We start from the raw sequence: 8,474 nt of genomic DNA on the forward strand, positions 1-8,474 counted from the left end.
AACTTTGGTTACCAAAGCATTAACGTTAAACCCATTTTACTTTCCGTAATTGTTTATTTAGGAAATAATAACGACATTTGAGTAAAACGCGACAGTGAAATCATTTCTGTAAAGAAATTTTCTATGGTATCGACCTCAACTCTCGTTGAGTTCTATAAACTGACTTCGACCATTTATATATCTTAATTGAGGTGTAAGTTTGGACGTATCAAATTTTGGCGCCACTGCTGGGGAATTTCTATTCATAAGTGTTTTACTAGCTTTTATTCTAAGTGTAGTTAGATTTCCTAATTTTACGTCTTATTCTTTGTCTGTGTCTCTTTCAGGTGAGTTCGACTGTGTATGCCAAATACCAGAAGTAAGGGAGTCCCATTAGTCCCATACGATCCAGAACTTCGGAAAACAATCCACAAAATGGTGAACGCACAAGATCTTGAGGCACAGAGACAGAGATTTGGATTGGAAGCTAAAACCGTAGCAAGAGGTATTCAACCAAATGTTGTGAACAACCAACCTAGGGCAGTGGACGAAAACATAGCAGTGGATGGAATCATTCCTCCCCACCGTCAACCAATAGCTCCAAGGGGTAGAGCACAACTTCCAGCTCACATGATGTATGAGAAGGATGACTTATACTTGGATGGAGATGGAGCCACTGGAGCGATAGTGTTACCTGCACTACCTCCAGGTGTTAAATTCAGAATCACCAGCACTATGATTCAACTATTGAATCTGAAAGGTATGTTCAGGGGTGCAGCTAGTGATAATGCTAATCAACATCTGATGCACTTTGTGGCGATTTGTAAATCGCAAGAGATTGTTGGACTAAGCCATACGGTGATAAAATTGAGGTTGTTTCCTTTGTCTCTTATTGGAGAGGCAACCAACTGGTTGAATGAGATGTCGGTTGACTCAATCGAGACTTGGACTGAGTTGAAGGAGTCTTTTCTAGAATGATTCTTTCCAGAATCAAAAGAGCTGCAACTGAAAGATGAGATAAGTGCCCATATGCAGCTACCAGGAGAAGCGATGCATGACACATGGTGGAGATTCATCCAAAAGCTGAAGAACTGTCCAAATCATGGTCTCACTGAGAGATATCTAAAACAGACATTTTACAGATCCTTAAATTATGTTACTAAACGTGTTACTCATGCAGTGTGTGGAGGATCTTTTATGAGGAAGCCATTCTAAGAGAGCATGCAACTGATGGACGAGGTGTCAAAGAATACCAGGGCATGGTACACCAGGGATGCAGAAGTAGGAGATCTTGGGTACACTTTTGAACTTTCAGCTGAACAAAGGAAGAGAGAGGAAGAAAGGGATCAGGACATGGCACACATGAGGACCCAAATAGATCTACTCACGAAACATATTGTCTCCAAGTCTGAAAAAGGAAATGTCGTGGGATAGCCAAATAGGTATGAAGATCAGGACATCGATCTAGATGAGGAGGCTAATTATCTGGGCAACCAAGGAGGTTTCCAGAATTATAACTCGGTCAACAAGGGTTACAACTCTGGAAATGCAGGTCGGAACTACTCAAGAGAAGGACAGTATGATAGGCTTGCAAACAGAGAGCAGGGAAACTGGCAGAACAAAGATCGGTACAGAAATGATCGTAGTGGTGTGTATGTGCCCCCAGGTAATAGAGACAGAGCAAGTGGTAGTTCCAGAGGGTCTAAGCTGGAAGACATGTTGGCCAAGGTGCTACAAAAAGTTGAATCAACTGATGCAGGGGTGAAGGAGATGCAAAGTGAATTCTCCAGTATTAGTCAACTGGTAGACTCTCACACCACCTCCATCAAGCAGATTGAGCAGCAGTTGGGGAAACTTTCAGCCTCATTAAATCAGAGGAAGAATGGGTCACTACCGCGTAACACTATCCAAAATCTTAAGAAGGACGGGCATTACATGGCTATCCCCACCAGGAGTGGTAAGATTCTTACTGACCCAATTTCTGTAGGCACTAAACATGAGCATGTGTTGGAGTAAGCTAGAAGAGAAGAGGATGAAGCGGAACATGTAGATGACTTGGAGGATGTTCAACCAATAGCACAACCTGCAAGAGGAAAAGAGAAAGAGGTTGAGGGAAATATGCCTTTACAGCAAATCCCAAGACCACCTCCTCCTTTCCCTCAAAGGCTTAAAAAGAAAGCCGAAGATGGGAAATTTGTGAAGTTCATCACCATGCTGCGACAGCTGTCAGTAAACATCCCACTAGTGGAAGCACTAGAGTAAATGCCAGGACATGCCAAGTTCATGAAGGGATTGGTCACAAAGAAAAGAGCTGTAAGTATTGATTTAACTGACAATGTTCATCACTGCATTTCTATTGCTACCAGATCTCTTGTACAAAAGAATGAGGATCCGGGTGTATTCACCATACCGTGCACCATCGGATCAATTGAATTCGCAAAGGCCTTGTGTGACTAAGGGGCCAATATAAACTTGATGCCGCCGGCCATCTACAAGCAACTGGGGTTAGGAGTTCCAAAACCTACAACCATGAGGTTGATGATGGCAGATAGGTCAGTGAAGTGACTTGTGGGCATCCTATGTGATGTACTCGTAAAGGTGGAAACGTTCATCTTTTTAGCAGACTTCATGATCTTGGATTGCAAAGTGGATTTTGAGGTTCCCATTATTTTGGGAAGACTATTTCTGGTCACAGGGTGAGCATTGGTAGATGTTGAGCGAGGAGAACTGAAATTCAGACTCAACAAAGAAGAGGTAAAGTTTAATATTTGCAGGTCCATAAAGCAGCCACATGACATGAATGTGGTATATGTGATAGAGGTTTTTGATGAAGAAGAAATGGGAGCAACCATTGAAGAGAGGTTGGTTGTTGAAACCTTAGTTGCACTGCTGATGAATTTTGAAGCTGACTTCCGATCTGACTATGTAGAGACCATGAATGACTTTCAGGGTATTGGAGCACACTCTTATGCTCCAAAGGAATTGGACCTGGATTTGAAAAACAAGCCAAGTTCTCCAGCAAAACCGTCCATTGAGGAACCACCTGTGCTGGAACTGAAACAGTTACCAATTCACCTGAGGTATGTATTTTTGGGATCTAACAACACTTTACCTGTGATTTTGGCTACAGATTTGAATGATGAACAGGTTCAAGTCGTGATCAAAGTTTTGATAAGGTACAAAAAGGCCATTGGGTGGACTATTGTTGATATCATCGGGATACCTCCAGGTATATGCACCCATATGATTCAACCTGAAGAGGACTGCAGCCCAAGCATTGAACACCAGCGAAGGCTAAACCCACCTATGCAAGAGGTGGTCAAAAAGGAGATCATCAAGCGATTAGATGTTAGGGTGGTGTACCCCATTTCTGACAGTCACTGGGTCAGCCCAGTGTAGTGTGTGCCCAAAAAGAATGGTATGACTATAGTCGTGAATCCAAAGAATGAGTTCGTCCCACAAAGACCAGTCACTGGATGGCGAGTGTACATGGACTACAGAAAGATGAACAAGTGGACCTTGAAGGATCACTTCCCGATACCTTTCATGGACTAGATGCTTGACAAGTTGGCTGGCAAAGGGTGGTACTGCATTTTAGATGGATACTCTAGCTACAACTAGATATCAATTGCTTCTGAAGATCAGGAAAATACCATCTTTACATGTCCTTACGGCACCTTTGCGTTTAAATGCATGCCATTTGGACTATGTAATGCACCAACAACGTTCCAAATGTGTATGATGTCTATCTTTTCAGATATGGTAGAGGATACTCTGGAGGTATTCATGGATGACTTTTCGGTGGTAGGTTATACTTTTAATGACTGTTTGCTTAATCTTAGTAGGGCCTTACAGAGATGCGAGGAGGCTAACCTAGTGCTGAACTGGGAGAAGTGTCATTTCATGGTCAAGGAAGGCGTAGTCCTTGTGCACAAGGTGTCACAAAAGGGGATTGAGGTGATTGAAAAGTTGCCTCCACCTATTTGTATGAAGGGTGTTCGGAGTTTCTTAGGACATGTTTGATTTTATTGGCGTTTAATCAAGGACTTCTCGAAAATTGCACACCCCATGTGCAAGCTTTTGGAGAAGGAGGTGAAATTCATTTTTGATGAGGTATTTCTTAGAGCCTTTGAATGCCTGAAGGAGAAGCTAATTTTTGCTCAATGATCATTGGCCCAGATTGGGCTGAGCCATTTGAGGTAATGTGTGATGCTACTGGTACTGCTTTAGGAGTTGTACTGGGGCAGAAGCGCAACAAGATGTTCCATCTGATTTACTATACTAGTAAGTCATTAAATGGAGCACAACGAAATTACACAATTACTGAACAAAAACTACTGGCTGTGGTGTATACTTTTGAGAAGTTCAAAGCTTACTTGTTGGGTACTAGAGTGATAGTCCATACAGATCATGCAGCTCTGAGGTACCTCATGGCAAAGAAAGATGCCATGCCAAGATTAATCAGATGGGTCTTACTCCTTCACGAGTTTGATTTTGAAGTCAAGGATAGGAAAGTTTGTGAGAACCAGGTAGCTGATCACCTGTCTAGGTTGGAGGCTGAAAAGAAAGAGGAATGTGAACTAGAAATCAATGATGCATTCCCGGATGAGCAGGTATTGGCTGCAACTCTTGATCTTATTCCTTGGTTTGCTGATTTTGCTAACTTTCTTGTTAGTGATGTGACGCCAGAGGGGCTGACATTTGAGGAAAGAAAGAGGTTCTTGCATGATGTGGGTAAGTATTTTTGGGATGAACCTTATTTGTACAGGGTATGTGCTGATAACATCATCAGGCAATGTATCCCTGAAGCTGAGATGCTACATATTCTAGAATTCTGTCACTTCTCTTCGGTAGATGGTCATCATGGAGGTGCTCGGACAACCCACAAGATACTTAAGTGTGGGTACTACTGGCCCACAATTCATCGGGATGTGATTGACATAGTAAGGAGTTGTGATGTATGCCAATGACAAGGAGCCATCTCTCGGCACCATGAGTTACCCATGACACCTATTCTGGAGGTGGAGTTGTTTGATGTATGGGCGATTTCATGGGACCATATGTGAGCTCCTATGGGCAGAAGTACATATTGGTTGCAGTGGACTATGTGTCCAAATGGGTTGAGGCAATTGCTTTGCCTGAGAATGATGGAAAAAGTGTTGCTGGTTTTCTGAAGAAGAATATCTTCTCAAGGTTCGGCACACCCATAGCTATCATTGGTGGCTCCCATTTTTGCAACAAGGTATTCAGTGCACTTCTGACCAAATATGGGGTTAAATAGCACAAGGTTGCAACACCTTATCACCCGCAGACCAGTGGACAAGTAGAGGTGTCCAATAGAGAAATAAAGGCGATCTTGGCAAAAACAGTGAATGCCAACAGGACAGATTGGGCATGAAAGTTAGATGATGCTCTATGGGCATATCAGACAGCTTTCAAGATGCCTATTGGTATGTCTCTATATCAATTGGTGTTTCGAAAGGCATGTCATTTGCCGATTGAGATTGAGCATAAAGCACTATGGGCTTTGAAGAAGCTGAATTCCAGTTGGAGCGAAACAGCAAACTTGAGACTAGATCAGATTAATGAGATTGATGAGTTTCGGTTGAGAGCTTATGAGAGGTCTGCACTGTACAATGAGAGGATGAATGTGTATCATGATAAGCATATTGAAAAGAAAACCTTCACTCCTGGTAACTTGGTGTTACTTTTCAACTCTAGACATCGTCTATTTTCGGGAAAATTGAGATCCAAATGGTCTGGACCTTTTAAGGTGACTCAGGTGTTTTAGTCGGGTGCTATTGAGCTTGAAAATGAAAAGGGTGAGAGGTTCAAAGTCAATGGTCAGCAAATCAAGGCATACTTAGGTGTTCCAAAAGATATGAAGATTGTGGAGGAATGTAAACTTGATAAAGTCTGAGTAATCAAGTAACCTGCGTCGCACCGCGACGTTAAATTATGCGTTGCTTGGGAGGCAGCCCAAGATGTAATTGTATAAGGTATTTTCCTTTTTCCTTATTTTTCTTTGTTTTTTATAGAGTCATTGTGTGTTGATGTGTGCATGAGAGACTGGGGTTAAAAATTGGAGGAACTGGGTGCAGACAGCTATTCACGAGCAGCCTCACGGACTGTGGTGCCCTTCACGGGCAACTTCACAGTCCGTCAATCTTAGCACCAACCTAAGGGAGCTACTGGAAATTGCAAGAAAAAGGTTCACGGAAGGTTTCACGGTCCGTCAAGACTTGTACGGACCATCTAGCCTCTCGTGAACCACAGGTAAGTAGTTTTTCCCAAGTCAGTTCCACGGACCACTGTACGGACCGTGGTGACCTTCACGAGCACTTTCACGGTCCGTCGTCCATGCTTCATAATATCTGTAACCCGACCCGACCTGACCCGTGCGAAAGGAAGAATTGAAATTACAACGTATATTATGTTCCTAAAGCACCAAGGGTTATTTTTTTTCTTCCTATTCTCTCTTCCATTACGGTTATCACAAGCATAACTAGGTTTCCATCATCCATAAGTTCCAAATTCTTAGAAAAATCTAAACTCTAGTTCTAGTGTCAAATCATCAAAGTGTGGATCATTATTTCTCTGTGTAATCGAACCATATTGTGCTCTCATTCGAAGTAAGTTTCCTAATTCACTTGTTATATGTTTAATTTTTATCTATAAACAAGTTAGAACTGCTTATATTTGATCTAAATTAAGCATGATTATGTGAGAACTGATCTTTGATGATATCTACTTAGGAGGGTCTGATGAATTATTGTGGGTTATCTTAGTTTTGTCTAAATTGGTTGTGATATTATGTGGGGTAGTTGAATTTATGAAGAGCAGCGTTGATGTGAAATTATTAAGGGTTGGTTGAAATTGGGTGAGTTTGGTTGTTGTGGGCTAGATTGAATTGTGTAACATTGATGATTTTTGTGTGGGTATGATTAAGGTATATGTGTGTCTGATGAATATTGTTCTTTTTAGCATCTTGCTTGTTGAAATTCACTGGTGATAGTAAGTCACTTGTGATCATGTGTGAAAAAATGGGGTAACCTGTACTATGGTGAACTTGGGGGAGAAAATAATGGGATGAATGGTTAAGTATAAGATCACGAGAGGCTTCACAGACCGTGGAAGCCACAACGAGCTGTGAAACCACTCGTGGACCACACTTCAATTATATCTACCCAGTAGATAGGTTCACGAGTAAGATCACGGACCGTGGTTCACTCCACGGGCCGTGAAACCGTCCATGAACAACACTTGGTCAGTCCATGTTGCACATTGATTCTGTAAGAACTCCACGAAGGTTTTTACGGACCGTGGTACCTACCACGGCCCATGTGAGCTCTCGTACAGTTTACTTGTTTTCTAAAATTTTGTTTTTTCTGTACTTTTATTTCTGTTCGTCTTTTGATTATGTGGCCCTTCCCAATGATAGATTGGGTGACGGCATTCTTAAGGCAAGGCGTCACGATGTAATTACACAGGGGAAGTCTGAGTACCCGATAGTGTGTCATTTTACGGATTTGCGTACTAATATAGGTTCTATTTCTCATGTACTATGCCTCCATGAAGAAAGAACACAACCCCACAGTCTGCACCCACTGCTTCTCAATCGGAAGGCCATAATGCTTCCGAATCTAGTAGTTCGGAGGTACAAATGAATGTTACACCTGACGATCATCCACCTCGAGCTACTAGATCTAGAGCAGTGAGGGCTATCCTCCAGGACACTCCTCCTCAGTCAGAAGAGGGAGGTAGTAGTTCCGATAGCGGGGAGGAATCGGGAAGTAAATCTGATGCTGCTTCGGGAAGCCAGTCGGATGATGGTTCGAGAGGCAGTGCAGAGTCTGAAAGCGGCTCTCAGGAAAATGCAACCACACCCCCACCTGCAGTACACATAGCTTAAACGGGAGTACAAGAAAAGGCAGGTACAATAGGAGAAGATTCAGAGATCACCAGCGGTGACACCATGGTTCTTTATGTGAACATCCATGAACCTGATCCCACAGCGTGACAACAACTAATTGATTATTTCCGCTCCATGTGGACTATGAACAGATGTGAGGATTTCTTTAATAATGGGATTGTCAACTACTCTGGTGGTTTAAAAAATAGATAAATCATGTATGAGACCAGAGTGGTGGTAGTTGATATCAAAGCATTCCCAGACATTTACCAGACATTTCAGTTTCATCAGTTTGACTGGATGAACAATGCACCTGGAGAATATTCTAGCCACCTGACCAACGAGTTTTATTCATCTTATTCTGCCACGCTGATGAACTTTGCTGCAGACACAGAGACAACTAAACATGGGCAGAAGGATATTGCCATTACTTGGGGTCCACTCAAATCAATTATGGTGCGGGGAAAATCGATAGATATCTTCGAGCCGACTATCAACAGGATGTTACATGGCCCGGAATACACTGTACCAACTTCAGTGGGCCTTTTTAAGGGTAAACATCATGAGGTAACCAGTGATACTA

Source organism: Solanum tuberosum, unplaced genomic scaffold, assembly GCF_000226075.1.
Source record: "Solanum tuberosum cultivar DM 1-3 516 R44 unplaced genomic scaffold, SolTub_3.0 scf00015, whole genome shotgun sequence".
NCBI lineage: Eukaryota > Viridiplantae > Streptophyta > Magnoliopsida > Solanales > Solanaceae > Solanum > Solanum tuberosum.